This window comes from Impatiens glandulifera, chromosome 1 (assembly GCF_907164915.1).
Source record: "Impatiens glandulifera chromosome 1, dImpGla2.1, whole genome shotgun sequence".
Classification (NCBI taxonomy): Eukaryota; Viridiplantae; Streptophyta; class Magnoliopsida; order Ericales; family Balsaminaceae; genus Impatiens; species Impatiens glandulifera.
In genome coordinates, this window is record NC_061862.1 from 88,942,264 (window position 1) to 88,962,441 (window position 20,178).

The window sequence follows — 20,178 nt, forward strand, 5'->3', positions numbered from 1 at the left end:
TAAAGTTTTTTTCCTTTTCTTTGTTTGGAACCCTTTGATCCCTCCAATATGTCAAAATCATTCCAAACTTCTGAAGTTTTTTTCTTTTTCTTTGTTTGGAACCCCTTATCCAGTTTTTCTTCGTCATTTTCTTGTGTGTCTTGTTGGGTATAGTTAGGAAGAACCTCATTACTTTCAACTACACCGATATTTATATTAAGTGGAATTGATGTCTCTTCCATAGACATATATTAATATATTAAGAGATAAATAAATAAAATCAAAACAAACACAATGAGTTATGTCAACAACTACTATATAAATTTAGTGCTTAAAGAGAGAAATAACTGAACAAATTTAGGGTTTTACCGGAGCGAGATTTAGGGATTCGAAACGAGATGTAAGCTTGTTGAAGAAGTATCAATGGACAGTCTCTTGAGTCTTTTTGCAAAATAATTTTGAAAAATAAAATAATTTATAGTATAATAAAAATACCTTTATATCTTATAAAATATAATATATTGAGATTACATATATTAAATAATATTATAATATAATTATATTTTTTTATTTAATTTTTAAAAATTATATTTCCGTAATTAAATTAATATCAATATATTTTTTTCCTTATAAGTATTAAATAATATATATTTTTTAATTTAGACTATCCACAGTAGAGTATCAAATTTTTTCATTTAACACCCTGCCACGTCAACTTAACACCTATTTTAACACTCACTTTTTAGCCTATCCTACCTCAGATTGTTATTCAATGTATCAAAATTACTTTTTCACTTTCTCTCACTTCCACATCATTTATACATAATTTCATTTTTTAACCACAAACAATATTATTCATCACTTGGTAAATCAAACATACAAATATTATTTAAAACGAAGAAGAAAACAAACACTCTAAACATTGGTAATTTATTAAGTAGTGTTTTTAAAACTCTAATCGAGAGTTGTTCCAAATTTATTCCAAATGTTCATGATAAGATCTTTCTTCAATTGAATATGTTGTGCTTTGTCAAGTAGATCGGCCTTAGTATGAATATTTGATTCAGATCGGCCTTGAACATGTACTTGAAATTGAGGTAGCACTTCTCTTTGGACATTAACTGAGGAACTAGACCCAGAATTATTCGAACGTTCGAAGTCGATATTTTCCCAATTTCGTGAATAAGAATCTTGTTCATCCTCCACAATTATATTATGTAAAATTATGCATGCCTTTATTATTTTACGCCATCAATATTCCACATCCTAGCTGGTTGGTGAATAATAGAAAATCGTGCTTGGAGTACCCCGAATGCACGTTCTACATCCTTCATGTATGCTTCTTGTTGTTGTGCAAACAACTACGCTTTGTCTCCTTAGGGCATTTGAATTGATTGGACAAAGATGGGCCATTTAGGATAGATACCATCAACAAGATAGTAGGCAAGTTTATATTATCGACCATTCACAGTGAAGTTCACAGTAGGAGCTTCACCAGACTCAATGTCATCAAAAATTGGTGACCTGTCTAATACATTAATATCGTTCAATGTTCCGGGCATGCCAAAAAAGCATGCCATATCCACAAATCATAAGATGCCACTGCCTCGAGGATAATTGTTGTTGTGCCCTTGTGTCCATTAGTAAACTGCCCTTGCCAAGCCTTAGGACAATTCTTCCACTCCCAGTGCATGCAATCAATACTTCCAATCATTCCAGGAAAACCGCGCTCTTGTCCAACTTGGAGTAACCTCTACAAGTTTTCCCCATTTGGTCGTCTTAAGTATTCATTTTGAAACAAGGCAATTATTGTTTCGCAAAAAATACGAGTGCACTCAAGTGTAGTGGTTTCTCCAATTTTCACATATTCATCACAGGCATCCCCGACTACTCCATATGCAAGCATGCGCATGGCAACTGTACACTTCTGGATCGGTGTCAATCCAAGCTTTCCTGCATTATTCCGCCTTTGGGTGAAATAATGGTTGTAATTTGTTACGGCTTCTACAATTCGGAGAAACAATTGCCTTCTCATACAAAATCTACGTCTAAATTGCATTTCAGTATAAGTGCATGGCTCATCGAAATAGTCGGCCATGAGCCTCTAATGGGCAGCTCCATGGTCCATGTTTATAGAATTTCTTTTACGTGATCGATTGTTTCACCTTTGAATCTCTTCGAGAAGTTCTTTTTGCCTTTTGAGTAAAGATTCCTCCAACTCCCATTGTTGTTGAATCTCTTCGAGATTGAAAGGGTCTGAGGGAATATCCATATGATGATATGAAGAAAGGTGATACAAACAAGGATGATAATATGGTGGAAAATTTCAGATTTTTTTTGGTGTCCAAATGACACAAACCAAGTCTCTATTTATAGATCTCGAAAAATAAAAAATAATGATATATATATTTTTTTTGATCAATTATTATGCAAAAGTGTATTTAAAAAAGAAATCAAAAACAAAAAAGTAACCATCAGTGCTGCCACTTGGCACGTTGTGATTGGGCCACATCAAATTTGGTCCCGTATCAAAATTTGATACCCATATTTTAACACTTAATTTTGATACTCTGCTGCACCATTTGATATTATTTTAACACCCATTTGATACCTTATTTGACACCATGCTGTGGATAGCCTAAATATTACTCTGGTATATCTTGATATACCAAAATATTGAAAATCTTATCCTTTTATGTACCAATAACTTTGGTATCGGTATAATAAACAATAAGACCATAAATAGTCTTATGGGTGTTTTAAATTTTCATTAAAAAATAAAATATAATTAAAAAAATGATTAGGCTCGAAAAAGCTCAACGAGCCATCAAGCGAGTTTTACATAAGCTCGAATTCGGCTCGAATATTAAACGAGCTGGCTCGAGCTCGACTCAAATTTGATTTTGACCGAACTCGAATCGAGCTTTGACCGAGCGGCTCACGGCTCATTTACATCCCTAGTTAAGTCTCAATTATGTAAAGAGTTATACAAATATTATAGTTTTTATATTTCACTTGTATTAATATATTTAACCCATTTTTTTCTTGTCTTCTTTTTATTATTTTTATTTAAAATGTTTTTAATATTAGTGAGTGAATCTAAAAACAAAAAGACATAGTGCTCTTATTGTTAAATAAATATTATAATTATAAGAATGCCTATAAATTCTATTTAATATATTAAAATATTCTTATTGTTAAATAAATATTATAACACTTATAATAAGTGTTGAATTCTAGGTAAACTAAAGATTATCCTGAAATTCAACATTATAATAAGTGTTGAATTATAAATATTATAATAAGTGTTTTCTATACCGGAAATATCATGTAAAACGCGATTTACATGATTTTAAATAAACTTCAAACCAACGTTTCACACGAATTTGTGAATTGTTTGACAATAGAGTGTTGTACAAAAGATATCGTGTAAAACACATTACAAAAAACTGTTGTAAAACAACTCTCTTGTAAAACGCTAACTATTGTGTAAAGCGCGTTTTACAGGAGAGCAATATATAATCGTTATCGTGTAAAATATAAAGCTGAATTATTTGATTGAAAAGTTAGGATAATTTATTATTTGTTATTTGATCAAAAATTGTATTATACATACAGTGTTCACTCTCTCTATGCAAAGTTAAATAATCTCATTTGAAGGTAAGTATAACCTTTTACCCAATCTCCCCTTACAAACTCTGGCACAAATAGTTTATAATTCCTAATTATCTTATCTTTCTTTTTTAACTTTGATTTAATTATTTCTTTAAATATTTTTAATAAGTTTTATTTAAAGAGTATTTTTGTAATAAAAATATTATAAATTTAAAGAGAAACTATATGTAATTTTTTTAATAAAATTATTCCACATAACCATTGACATGCTTTCATTAGTTTATGTTAATGTAGATTTTTAAGTATTAAATATTTTTTATTAATTAATATTATTTAATAAAAAATAAACTAAAATAATAACATAATAACATAATTAAATAATTAGTATATATTTATTTATATACAATCCATTAATAATATTACAAATTAAAATAGTGAAAATTCATATTACAATAAAAATATAATTATTATAATATTTAAGAATATTAAATAAACCAAAAGATAAGAGTTCATATTAACCTTTTAAAATTCAAAAATTCAAAATAATAAAATAATAATATTAATAATAAAATAATATAAAATATTAAGAAAAAATGATAATAGTAAATAAAAATAACAAAAAATAAATAAAGTTAAGATTATCATTTTAATTAAAATATTAAAAGACAAAATTAATTTTTCATTTTTATAATACTTCTATCAAACATATTTATATACAATTTTTTTTATATAGTTATACTTTATTTATAACCTAGTTTACAAGATAAAAACGTTACAAATTCGATTTTCACTCAAGTATTTTAGTGTGGGATGAGAGAAGGGATGAATGTGAATAGTGATAAATTTTATAATATACAATTACTTTCCATTTAATATCATAAACAAACACTAAAATTAAACATAAAAAAATGTTTAAAATTGTTTGATGTGCTTTGACAAGTTTTTCTTGGTTCCTATTATCCATCAAACTATATATAATATGGAGCCTAATTTTATTAAATTGTTTTTATTTAAACAATTCCTCTTTCTTTACAAAATGATGTTCCTCTTCTTTTCAAATGAAGTAATTTCATATTCTCACATCCTAGACAACTAAACTTATTTTTTTTTCCTTTATTTTGGGTTACATCTCAAGGAACAAGCAATAATTCTGAATTAAGTTTCAAAATTATTTTTTACTCAATAATTAGCTTTTTATCAAATGAAAAAAATATCTCAATTGAATTCAAAAGTCACTTATGGAGAAGGGGAAAGAGGTGGGTGGAAGAAGTTAAGGTTAAAATAAATAAATAAGTCACTTATGGAAGTCACTTAATTTGATTGGTTTGTGAATACTTTGGGCTTGGCCTCTGCGTGGTCGGGTGTTGGGCCGGTGGGCTTGGGCTGCCTTCAGTTTACTCTAAGTGGCTAGGGCGGTTACTTTTTATTTTTCGATAATATATATTAATTTTGATATATATATTTGAGAGTAAATTGATACTTAGATCGGATTGTGGGTTCACCCTGCCCATAAACTCAAAACAATTAAAAATAAAATAAAAATACCATATGTATGTTTCGAACTTGCAACCTAACAAAAAAAATAAGTTCAAGTTTTTTAACTAATAATATATATATATATATAATTAATATATATATATATAATTAATATATATAATGATACTTAATTTTCAAAATGTCTGGATTGTCGGGTCGAGAGTTACGGTTAATTTGGATATATATGTAAGAGTAAATGCATACTTTGGTCGGAAATTTGGTGTTATGAATGTTGTTAAAAATGATATGTTAATACGTTATTGGACTTAAATCTAATAGGAGATAGAATTTTTATTTTCCAAGTCGAATCACGTATTGTCACATCATTCTCGACACCATTCATGACAACAAATTTCCGCTCTACTCTAATTTTTAATACATATTTGCTCTCTCCTTTTATAATCAGTTATAAATAAAGTCAATTACTCAAAATTATATGCCCATATAAGTTTAATTCAAAAATTAAAATAAATTATAAATATTATAAGTATATTTAAACAAATAAATAATATACTTAATAATAAAAAACTACAAAATACTTTTCTTGTACTTAAAAATTAAATTAAAATATATTTTGTTATAGAGAAATCATATTTAAATAAAATAAATAATAATTATGTTAAAAAATAATAAATTTTAAAATAATAATTTTATTTAAATTTTATGTATTTTAAATTTTAATTATATTTAATTAAATAGAAAAACATATTAAATATAATGAAAAATATGTTTTTAATAATTTAAATGCAAATTTAAATTTTATGAAAATAAGATTTATTAAAAAAATTATATTTTAATTATATTTTATTAAATAAAAAACGAAATCTTAATAAATTTTAAAAAAAAATTAATTTAATGAAAACAATTTAATACTAAATATAATAGAGTATTTATAAAAGATGAATATAAAATTTAATTCAAAAGGTAAACTTAATTATAAAAATTATAAGAATATTTAAAAATATATATTAATTTTATTATAAGAAATATATAAGTAATAAAAATAAATAATATTTTATGTATTTAAAATTTAAATTTAAATTATAATTTGTTGTAGAAAAATTACATTTATATAAAAATAATTATAATTATTTCAAAAATATTTAAATTATATTTGATTAAAAACAAAAGTAATAAAAAAAAATTGAAATGTTTAATTGTTATAAATTAAAAAAAAAAAATACTTTTAATATAAAAATTAGGTAAATATGATAAAATAAAATTTTATGTATTTAAAAATTTAAATTATATTTTATTAAAATAATGAAGGAATGTGTAAATAAATATAATTTAATAAATTTAATGAAAAAATTAAATTAAAATTATATTTTTTATAGAAAAATGTTTTTATAGAAAATAAAAATTAATAATATAATTTTCTAAGTTTATTGTGAAAATTAAATTTTAATTTATAAAATTTCATATTAATAATATGATATTTGTTTATATTTTTAAAAATTTAATCAGTTGAATTTTTTATAATTTGCACCATCTAACCTACATAAAAATAAACCTATCAAAAACGTAAAATGTATTTTATATAGAAAGATAATATAAAATTAAGTAAGAAAAAAAAACTTACTTGAACTCATGAAGGTCGATCTCTAAGATGAATAATATACTAATAAAAATAGATGTGCATAATATTTTTCAAATAGTTATATATAATAGATTAAGAAAGAAAGAGGAAAGAATTATAATTATACCTAAATAAATTCAATTTAGAGATTCAGAGAGGTGAAACCAAATTCTTGACAAATATCGACAGCTCATTTCGTCGATCCAAGGTCTTCAAATTCCTGAAAAATATCGATTCCTTCAGCATCACCGAAATAAGGTCAATTACAAAAACAAGAAAAAATACAAAAGACAAAGTCACACTTATCGATGTAAACAGGGGAGGGGGTTAAGATTCAAGAATCACAAAAATGGAGTTTTATCTAAAAATATAATATAATACCTTCAGTTTTCCCAAGAAGGAGTGGACTAAAATCTACAATCATTCTCTTTACACCATATATAATACATTCTTCAACCAATTCATAAGTCTTGAATCATTGGCTTGGAATTCCTCCAATGAAATCAAAATTCAGAATCAGAAAGTTGAAATGTGAAGAAAATTTTAATTATCAATAAATTGCATACCACATCATCAATTTTCATTGCAGCAGTATCAAATGATGTTTTTCCTATCCCATCATTATTTACCTATAAATATCATATGAGAATTTATGACATGAATTGTAAAATATTTGTTTGTCTACTATGATCCATATGTGATGACATTAACAACAATATATATATAAATCAGAGAAACAAATATTTTGTATTCTTAAAACAAGATAAGGTTATTCATAATTTATAGTAGTGGTCGAATGAAAGGTAAAATAAGGAAATAACACCTTCGGTAAAAAAAAATTCATTTTGTCATTTAGGATTCTTTTGAAAGCCATAGGCAATACACCATCACTATGATAGTTCGACATCCACGACTTTGAGAATTGAGAACCTTTAGAACATCAATATGTCATGTTAAGAAACATATGATATAACAACAAATAGTCAGTAGAATTTGAATTAGATAATGAAATTACCTTGAATCCAGACTTGTCCTTGAATATGAAGGAATGACTATGAGTAACAAGGTTCTACTACATTGAAAACGATTAACTTTGTGTCCACGACGATGTTGACCGAGATATTCACGAGCGGAACCGGAAAGTTTGCAGGTAAAGAGATCACTCTTTACGTAGAGCTTGAAGACAACTATTTTTGAAGCCTAAGTTGTCCCTTAACCATATCGAGCTACTATATTACATCGTTTCCAGATTCAAAAAATTTAGTATTTTATGTAAAAAAATAAATATTATTTTTTTTTTATTTAAAATTTAATCTAAAATTATATTTTGTTATGAAGAAATTATTATTATATATAAAAAATAATTAAACATAATAATATTTAAAGGAATTGTTTTATTTTAATATAAATTTTATTTTATTAAATAAAAAAAATCAATTTTTAATACAAATTTGAATTTAATGAAAATAGTTTAAAAGGTAAAATTTAAATTATTTGATTATATAGAATATGTATACAAATTTAATAAGTTTAATACAAATTTAAATATAATAAAAATAATTTCAATGTAAAACATAAATTATATTTGATGAAATAGAAAAAAAATATAATTTTAGTACAAATTTAATGTTAATACGCTTTAATTCATAGTATAAAATAGTTATAAATAATATTAAAAAATATATATTCTAAATATAAGAAATATATAATTAAAAAACAAAATAATATTTGTTATAAATAAATTATATTTATAGAAAAAATAATTATGTTAAAATTATAAAAACAAAATAAAAAAAATTAATTCAAAATTAAATTTAATATTTAATGTCAAATATAAAGTTATTTTTATGAATTAATGATTAATATAAATATAATTCAAAACTTAAAATTAATTATCAATATGATAAGAATATTTTTTTTTAATAATATACTTAATAGTAAAAAACCAAAAAAAAAATATTTTTTATGTATTTAAAAATTAAATCAAAATATATTTTGTTATAGAAAATTTTATTTATATAAAATAAATAATAATTATGATTTAAATTTTATGTATCTTAAATTTTAATTATATTTGATTAGATAGAAAAACATATTAAATATAATGCAAAATAAGTTTTTAATAATTTAAATGCAAATTTAAATTTTAAGAAAATAAATTTTATTAAAAAATAAAATTTAAATTATATTTGATTAAAAAAAAAAATCTTAATAAAATTAATAAAAATTTAAATTTAATGAAAATAATTTAGTACTAAATATAATAACTTATTTATAAAATTAACAATGAAATAAAATTTAATTCAAAAGGTAAAGTTAATGATATACCTTATAAGAATATTTTAAAATATATATTAATTTTATTATAAGAAATAAATAAGTAAAAAAAATAATATTTTATGTATTTAAAATTTAAACTAAAATTATAATTTTTTATAGAGAAATTACATTTATATAAAAATAATTATAATTATTTTAAAAATATTTTAATTATACTTGATAAAAAAAAAGTGATAATGTTTATTTTAAAAGTTTAGATGATATAAATTTTAAAAATACTTTAAATATAAAAATTAAATAAATATAATAAAATAAAATTTTATGTATTTTAAAATTTAAATAATATTTTATTAAAACAAAGAATGAACTTGTAAATAAATACAATTTAACAAAATTTAAATAAAATTTAAATTTAAATTATATTTTATTTTATTTTAGAAAATCGTTTTTATAGAAAATAAAAATGAATAATATAATTTTATAAGTTTATTGTGAAAATTAAATTTTAATTTATAAATTTTGATATTAAAGATATGATATTTGTTTATTTTTTTTACCAACTTAAAAAGTTGGAATTCTTGTTATTTGTAAAATCTATCCTACATCAAAATAAATTTATCATGTATCTAAAAATGTATCATGAACCTAATATAGAAAAATAATATAAATGTAAGTAAAAAAAGAAAACTTACTTAAACTCATGAATGTCGATTTGTACGATAAATAATATACTGAAATAAAAATAGATGTGTATAATGTTATTTAAATTATATATAATAGATTAAGAAAGAAAAAGGAAAGAATTATAATTATACCTAAATAAATTCAGAATTCAGACTAGAGAAGTGAAACCAAATTCTTGACAAATATCGACAACTCCATTCGTCGATCCAAGGTTTTTATATTCCTGGAAAAATATTGATTCCTTCAATATCACCGAAATCAGGCCAATTACAAAAAAAAAAAAAAACACAAAAGACAAAGTCACACTTATCAATATAAACAGGGGTTTAAGATTAGAATCACAAAAATGGAGTTTCATGTAAAAATATACTATAATCATTTATACCTCCAGCTTTCCCAAGGAGTGGAATAAAATCTACAATCATTCTCTTTGCACCATATATAATACATTCTTCAACCAATACATAAGTCTTGAATCATAGGCTTGGAATTGGTCTAGGCTATAGATGAAATCAAAATTCAGAATTAGAAAGTTGAAATCAGTGAAGAAAATTTTAAATATCAATAAAGTGCATACCACATCATCAACTTTCATTGCATCAGCATCGAGTGATGTTTTTCATATCCCATCATTATTTACCTATAAATATCATAAGAGAATATATGACATGAATTGTAAAATATTTGTTTGTCTATGATCCATATGTGATGACATTAACAACAAAATATATATATATATATATATATATAAAAGAGAAACAAATACTTTGTATTCCGTAAACAATATAAGGTTACTCATAATTTATAGTAGTGGTCGAATGAAAGGTAAAATAAGGAAATAACACCTTTGGTAAAAAAAATTCATTTTATCATTTAGGATTATTTTGAAAGCCATAGGAAATACACTATCACTATGATAGTTCGACATCCACGACTTTGAGAATTGAGAACCTTTAGAACATCAATATGTCATGTTAAGAAACATATTATATAACCACAAATAGTTAGTAAATTTGAATTAGATAATGAAATTACCTTGGATCCAGACTAGTTCTTGAATATGATGGAATGACTATGAATAATAAGGTTCTACTACATTGAAGACGATTAACTTTATGTCCACGACGATGTTGACCGAGATATTCACGAGCGGAACCGAAAAGTTTGCAGACAAAGAGATCACTCTTTACGTAGAGATTGACGACAACTCTTTTTTCAAGCCTAAGTTGTACTTTAACCCTATCGAGCAACTATATTACATCGTTTTCAGATTCAAAATTTTATGTATTTTATGTAAAAAAATAAATATTATTTAATGTATTTAAAATTTAATTTAAAATTATATTTTGTTATGAAGAAATTATTATTATAAATAAAAAATAATTAAACATAATAATTAAATGAATTGTTTTATTTTAATATAAATTTTATTTTATTAAATAAAAAATTCAAATTTTAATACATATTTAAATTTAATAAAAATAAGTTTCAAATATAAAATTTAAATTATATTTGATTATATAGAATATGTATACAATTTTAATAAGTTTAATGCAAATTTAAATTTAATAAAAAATAATTTTAATGTAAAATTTAAATTATATTTGATTAAATAGAATAAAAATACAATTTTAATACAAATTTAATGTTAATACGCTTTAATTCATAGTATAAATTAGTTATAAATAATATTAAAAAATGTATATTCTAAATATAAGATATATATCATTAAAAAATAAAATAATATTTGTTATAAATAAATTATATTTACAGAAAAAATAATTATGTTAAAATAATAAAAACAAAATAAAAAAAATAATTCAAAATTAAATTTAATATTTAACGTAAAATATAAAATTATTTTTATGAATTAATGATTAATATAAATATAATTCAAAACTTAAAATTAATTATCAATATTATAAGAATAGTTTTTAAAAAATATACTTAATAATAAAAAACAAAACAAAATACTTTTTCTGTGTTTAAAAATTAAATTAAAATATAGTTTGTTATAGAGAAATTATATTTATATAAAATAAATAATAATTATTATTTAAATTTTATGTATCTTAAATTTTAATTATATTTAATTAAATAGAAAAACATATTAAATATAATGCAAAATAAGTTTTTAATAATTTAAATGCAAAATTTAAATTTTAAGAAAATAAATTTTATTAAAAAATAAAATTTAAATTATATTTGATTAAATAAAAAATAAAATCTTAATAAATTTAATAAAAATTAAAATTTAATGAAAATAATTTAGTAGTATATATAATAGCTTATTTATAAAATTAACAATGAATATAAAATTTAATTCAATAGGTAAAGTTAATGATAAACCTTATAAGAATATTTAAAAATATATATTAATTTTATTATAAGAAATATATAAAGTAAAAAAAATAAATAATATTTTAAATATTTAAATTTTAAACTAAAATTTAATTTATTATAGAGAAATTACTTTTATATAAAAATAATTATAATTATTTTAAAAATATTTGAATTATATTTGATAAAAAGAAAGTGATAATTTTTTTTTAAAGTTTAGATGATATGAATTTTAAAAATACTTTTAATATAAAAATTAAATAAATATAAAAAATAAAATATTATATTTTTTGAAAATTTAAATTATATTTTATTAAAACAAAGAATGAAGATTTAAATCAATATAATTTAAAAAAATTAAAGTAAAATTTAAATTTAAATTATATTTTATTTTAGAAAAATGTTTTTATAGAAAATAAAAATGAATAATATAATTTTATAAGTTTATTGTAAAAATTAAATTTTAATTTATAAATTTTGATATTAAAGATATGATATTGGTTTATTTTTTTTAACCAAACATAAAAATTAGAATTCTTGTTATTTGTAAAATCTATCTTACATCAAAATTAATCTATCATGCATCTAAAAATGTATCATGCACCTTATATACTTAATAATATAAATGTAAGTAAGAAAATAAAACTTACTTAAACTCATGAAGGTCAATTTGTACGATGAATAATATACTGCAATAAAAATAGATGTGTATAATGTTATTCAAACAATTATATATAATGGATTAAGAAAGAGAGGAAATAATTATAATTATACCTAAATAAATACATTTTGGAATTCAGAATAGAGAATTCAGACTAGAGAGGTGAAACCAAATTCTTGACAAATATCGACAACTCCTTTCGTCGATCCAAGGTCTTCAAATTCTTGAAAAATATCGATTCCTTCAGCATCACCGAAATAAGGTCAATTACAAAACAAAAAAAAACACAAAAGACAAAGTCACACTTATCAATGTAAACAGGGGTTTAAGATTCAAGAATCACAAAAATAGAGTTTTATCTAAAAATATACTATAATCATTTATAACTTCAGCTTTCTCAAGAATGAGTGGAATAAAATCTACACTCATCCTCTTTACACCATATATAATACATTCTTCAACCAATTCATAAGTCTTGAATTATTGGCTTGGAATTCTTTCAGGCTATAGATGAAATCAAAATTCAAAATCAGAAAATTGAAATCAGTGAAGACAATTTTAATTATCAATAAATTGTATACCGCAGCAGCAACTTTTATTGCATCGGCATCCAGTGATATTCTTTCTATCCCATCATTATTACCTACAAATATCATAAGAGGATATATGACATGAATTGGAAGATATTTGTGTTTTCTACTATGATATATATGTGATGACATTAATAAATATATATATATATATAAAGAGAAACAAATATTTTGTATTCCTTAAACAAGATAAAGTTACTTATAATTTATAGTAGTGGTTGAATGAAAGGTAAAATAAAGAAATAACACCTTCGATAAAAATTTTCATTTTGTCGTTTAGGATTCTTTTGAAAGCCATAGTCAATACTCCATCACCATGATAGTTCGACATCCACGTCTCTAAGAATTTAGAACCTTTTAGAAAATTAATGTTAGGTTAAGAAACATATGATATAACTAAAAATAGTGAGTAAAATTTTAAAGAGATAATTAAATTACTTTGGATCCAGACTCCAGACTAGTCATTTAATATGAAGGAATGAATATGAATAACAAGGTTCTACTGCATTGAAGACAATTAATTTTGTGTTCGCCACGATGTTGACCAAGATATCCATGCGTGGAACCGGAAAGTTTGCATGCTAAGAAATCACTCTTTACGTAGAGTTTGACGACAACTACTTTTTGAAGCATAAGTTGTCCCTTAACCATATCGAGCTACTATATTACTTCGTTTCCAGTTAGATTCAAATTTTTAAATATTTTATGTAAAAAATAAATATTATTTTACGTATTTAAAATTTAATCTAAAATTATATTTCTCAAGGAGGAGTGGAATAAAATTTACAATCATCTTTACACCATATATAATACATTGTTCAACCAATTCATAAGTCTTGAATCATTGGCTTGTCCTCCAGGCTACAGATGAAATTAAAATTCAGAATTAAAAAGTTGAAATTAGTGAATAAAATTTTAATTATAAAAAAATTACATACCACAGAAGCAACTTTTATTGCATCGGCATCAAGTGATGTTCTTCATATCCCATCATTATTTACCTACAAATAACATAAGAGAATATATGACATGAATTGTAAGATATTTGATTATGATACATATGTGATGACATTAACAACAATATATATATATATATATGAGAAAAAATATTTTGTATTCTTTAAACAAGATAAGGTTACTCATAATTTATAGTAGTGGTCGAATAAATGTAAAATAAGGAAATAACACCTTCGGTAAAAAAAATTCATTTTGTCGTTTAAGATTCTTTTGAAAACCATAGACAATACTCCAACAACATGATAGTTTGACATCCATGCCTTTGAGAGTTGAGAACCTTTTAGAACATCAATATGTTATGTTAAGAAACATATGATACAACCACAAATAGTCAGTAGAATTTGAATTAGATAATATAATTACCTTGGATACAGACTAGTCATTAAATCTGACGGAATGACTATGAATAATAAGGTACTACTAAATTGAAGACGATTAACTTTGTGTTCACAACAATTTTGACCGAGATATCCAGACGCAGAACCGGAAAGTTTGCAGGCGAAGAGATCACTCTTTACGTAGAGCTTCACGACAACTACTTTTTAAAGCCTAAATTGTCCCTTAACCATATCGAGCTACTATATTACTTCGTTTCTAGTTTGATTCAAAATTTTAAGTATTTTATTTTAAAAAATAAATATTATTTTATGTATTTAAAATTTAATCTAAAATTATATTTTGTTAAATAAAAAAATTCAAAATTTAATTCAAATTTAAATTATATTTGATTAAATAAATTATATACAATTTTAATAAGTTTAATGCAAATTTAAATTTAAATAATTTTAATATAAAAATTAAATTATATTTGATTAAATAAAAAATAAAATTTTAATAATTTTAATACAAATTTTATGTAAATACACTTTAATTTATAGTTTAAAATTAGTTATAAATAATATTCAAAAAAAATATTCTAAATATAAAAAATATATAATTAAAAAACTAAATAATATTTGTTATTGATAAATTATATTTATATAAAAAATAATTATTTTAAAATAATAAAAACTAAATAAGAGTTTATTAATTCAAAATTAATTTAATATTTAATGCAAAAGCTTTTTTTTTATGTATTAATGATTAATATAAGTTTAATTTAAAACATAAAATTAATTATAAATATTATAAGTATAATTAAAAAAAAAATCTTAATATTATAAAACTAAAAAAACTTATCATGTATTTTTATAAAAATTAAAATGAATAATAATTATATTAAAAATAATAATTAAATTAAAATCTATTTTTTTTTTTTGTAGAGAAATCATATTTATATATAATAAATAATAATTATATTAAAAATAATAAAATTTAAAGTAATAATTTTTATTTAAATTTTATGTATTTTTAATTTTATTACATTTTGATTAAATAAAAAAAATAAATCTTAATAAATTTAATAAAAATTTAAATTTAATGAAAATAATTTAATACTAAATATAATAATTTATTTATAAAATTAACTATGAATATAAAATTTAATTCAAAAGGTAAAGTTATTGATATACATTATAAGAAAATTTTAAATTATATATTAATTTTATTATAAGAAATGTATAAGTAAGAAAAATAAATAATATTTTATGTATTTAAAATTTAAATTTAATTTATAATTTGTTATAGAAAAATTACATTTATATAAAAATAATAATAATAATTTGAAAAATATTTGAATTATTTTTTATTAAATAGAAAAGTGATAAAAAAAAATTTGAAAAGTTTAATTGATATAAATTTTAAAAATACTTTTAATATAAAAATTAGGTAAATATAATTTTATGTATTTTAAAATTTAAATTATATTTTATTAAAATAGAGAATGAAGATGTAAATAAATATAATTTAATAGAATTAATGAAAATTTTAAATTTTAATTATAATTATTTTAAAAATATTTGAATTATATTTGATAAAAAGAAAGTGATAATTTTTATTTAAAGTTTAGATGATATGAATTTTAAAAATACTTTTAATATAAAAATAAAATAAATATAAAAAATAAAATTTTATGTAATTTAAAATTTAAATTATATTTTATTAAAACAAAGAATGAAGATTTAAATCAATATAATTTAACAAAATTAAAGTAAAATTTAAATTTAAATTATATTCTATTTTTAAAAAACGTTTTTATAGAAAACAAAAATGAATAATATAATTTTATAAGTTTATTGTGAAAATTAAATTTCAATTTATAAATTTTGATATTAAAGATATGATATTGGTTTATTTTTTTTACCAAACTTAAAAAGTTAGAATTCTTGTTATTTGTATAATCTATCCTACATCAAAATAAATCTATCATGCATCTAAAAATATATCATGCACCTTATATAGAAAGATAATATAAATGTAAGTAAGAAAATAAAACTTACTTGAACTCATGAAGATCGATTTGTATGATGAATAATATACTGCAATACAAATAGATGTGTATAATGTTATTCAAACAATTATATATAATAGATTAAGAAAGAGGAAATAATTATAATTATACCTAAATAAATTCATTTTGGAATTCAGACTAGAGAGGTGAAACCAAATTATTGATAAATATCGACAACTCCTTTCGTTGATCCAAGGTCTTCAAATTCCCGAAAAATATTGATTCTTTCAGCGTCACAGAAATAAGGTCAATTACAAAACAAGAAAAAACACAAAAGACAAAGTCACACTTATCAATATAAACAGGGTTTAAGATTCAAGTATCACAAAAATGGAATTTCATCTAAAAATATACTATAATCATTTATACCTTCAGCTTTCTCAAGAAGGAGTGGAATAAAATCTACAATCATCCTCTTTACACCATATATAATACATTCTTCAACCAATTCATAAGTCTTGAATCATTGGCTTGGAATTCCTCCATGCTATAGATGAAATCAAAATTCAAAATTAGAAAGTTGAAATCAGTGAAGAAAGTTTTAATTATCAATAAATTGCATACCGCAGTAGCAACTTTCATTGCATCGGCATCTAGTGATGTTCTTCCTATCCCATCATTATTACCTACAAATATCTTAAGAGAATATATGACATGAATTGTAAGATATGTGATGATATTAACAAAAATATATATATATATATATAAAGAGAAACAAATATTTTGTATTCCTTAAACAAGATAAAGTTACTTATAATTTCTAGTAATGGTCGAATGAAAGGTAAAATAAAGAAATAACACCTTCGATAAATTTGTTCATTTTGTCGTTTAGGATTCTTTTGAAAGCCATAGTCAATACTCCATCACCATGATAGTTCGACATCCACGTCTTTAAGAATTGAGAACCTTTTAGAAAATTAATGTTAGGTTAAGAAACATATGATATAACTAAAAATAGTCAGTAGAATTTGAAAGAGAGAATGAAATTACTTTGAATCTAGACTGGTCCTTTAATATGACGGAATGAATATGAATTACAAGGTACTACTACATTGAAGACGGTTAACTTTGTGTTCGCCACGATGTTGACCGAGATATCCACGCGCGGAACCGGAAAGTTTGCATGCTAAGAGATCACTCTTTATGAGAGCTTGACGACAACTACTTTACAATATCGAGCTACTATATTACTTCGTTTCCAGTTAGATTCAAAATTTTAAATATTTTATGTAAAAAATAAATATTATTTTATGTATTTAAAATTTAATCTAAAATTAAATTTTTTTATGAAGAACTTATTATTATATATTAAAAATAATTAAAGGAATTATTTCATTTAAATAAAAAATTCATTTTATTAAATAAAAAAATATAAATTCAATACAAATTTTAATTTAATAAAAATAAGTTGAATGTAAAATTTAAATTATATTTGAATAAATAGAAAAAATACAAATTTAATACAAATTTAATATAAATATGAAGACTTTAATTCATAGTTTAAAATTAGTTATAAAGAATATTAAAAAATATATATTCTATATATAAGAAATATATAATTAAAAAACTAAATAATATATTTTATAGATAAATTATATTTATATAAAAAATTATTATGTTAAAATAATAAAAATTAAATAAGAGTTTTTTAATTAAAAATTAAATTTAATATTTAATTCAAAATATTCTTAATAGTAAAAAACCAAAAAAAAATATTTTTTATATATTTAAAAATTAAATTGAAATATATTTTTTTATAGAGAAATTATATTTATATAAAATAAATAATATTTATGATTTCAATTTTATGTATCTTAAATTTTAATTATATTTGAATAAATAGAAAAAAATATTAAATCTAATGCAAAATAAGTTTTTAATAATTTAAATTCAAATTTAAATTTTATGAAAATAAATTTCATTAAAAAAATAAATTTTAAATTATATTTGATTAAATAAAAAATAAAATATTAATAAATTTAATAAAAATTTAAATTTAATAAAAATAATTTAGTACTAAATATAATAACTTATTTATAAAATTAACGATGAATATAAAATTTAATTATAAACCTTATAAGAATATTTAAAAATATATATATTAATTTTATTATAAAAAATATATAAGTAAAAAAATATATATTTTATGTATTTAAAATTTAAACTAAAATTATAATTTTTTATAAAGAAATTACATTTATATAAAAATAATTATAATTATTGTAAAAATATTTGAATTATATTTGATAAAAAAAAGTGATAATTTTTTTGTTTAAAGTTTAGATGATATAAATTTTAAAAATACTTTTAATGTAAAAATTAAATAAATATAATAAAATAAAATTTATCTATTTTAAAATTTAAATTATATTTTATTAAAATAAAGAATGAAGATGTAAATAAATATAATTTAACAAAATTAAAGTAAATTTAAATTATATTTTATTTTAGAAAAACGTTTTTATAGAAAATAAAAATGAATAATATAATTTTATAAGTTTATTGTTAAAATTAAATTTTAATTTATAAATTTTGATATTAAAGATATGATATTGGTTTATTTTTTTTACCAAACTTAAAAAGTTGGAATTCTTGTTATTTGTATAATCGATCCTACATCAAAATAAATCTATCATACATCTAAAAATGTATCATGGACCTTATATTTATATAAGATAATATAAATGTAAGTAAGAAAAGAAAACTTACTTGAACTCATGAAGGTCGATTTGTACGATGAATAATATACTGCAATAAAAATAAATGTGTGTATAATGTTATTCAAACAATTATATATAATAGATTAAGAAAGAGGAAAGAATTATAATTATACCTAAATAAATTCATTTTGGAATTCAAACTAGAGAGGTGAAACCAAATTCTTGATAAATATCGACAACTCCTTTCGTCGATCCAAGGTCTTCAAATTCCTGAAAAATATCGATTCCTTCAGCATCACCGAAATAAGGTCAATTACAAAACAAGAAAAAACACAAAAGACAAAGTCACATTTATCAATGTAAACTGGGGTTTAAGATTCAAGAATCACAAAAATGGAGTTTTATCTAAAATATACTATAATCATTTATACCTTCAGCTTTCTCAAGAAGGAGTGAAATAAAATCTACAATCATCCTCTTTATACCATATATAATACATTCTTCAACCAATTCATAATTCTTGAATCAATTGCTTGGAATTCCTCCCGACTATAGATAAAATAAAATTCAAAATTAGAAAGTTGAAATTAGTGAAGAAAATTTTAATTATCAATAAATTGCATCGGCATCCAGTTATGTTCTTCCTATCCATCATTATTACCTACAAATATCATAAGAGGATATATGACATGAATTATAAGATATTTGTTTGTCTACTATGATCTATATGTGATGACATTAAAAAAAATAATATATATATATATATAAAAGGAGAAACAAATATTTTGTATTCCTTAAACAAGATAAAGTTACTCATAATTTATAGTAGTAGTTGAATAAAAGGTAAA

At 20.8% G+C, this 20,178-nt stretch overlaps 1 pseudogene; it reads right to left on the reverse strand.

Annotated features, from left to right (window-relative positions):
* Window positions 1-933: 933 nt before the first annotated feature.
* On the reverse strand, window positions 934-2,107 carry LOC124935585 (annotated as a pseudogene).
* Between the last annotated feature and the right edge of the window lie 18,071 nt (window positions 2,108-20,178).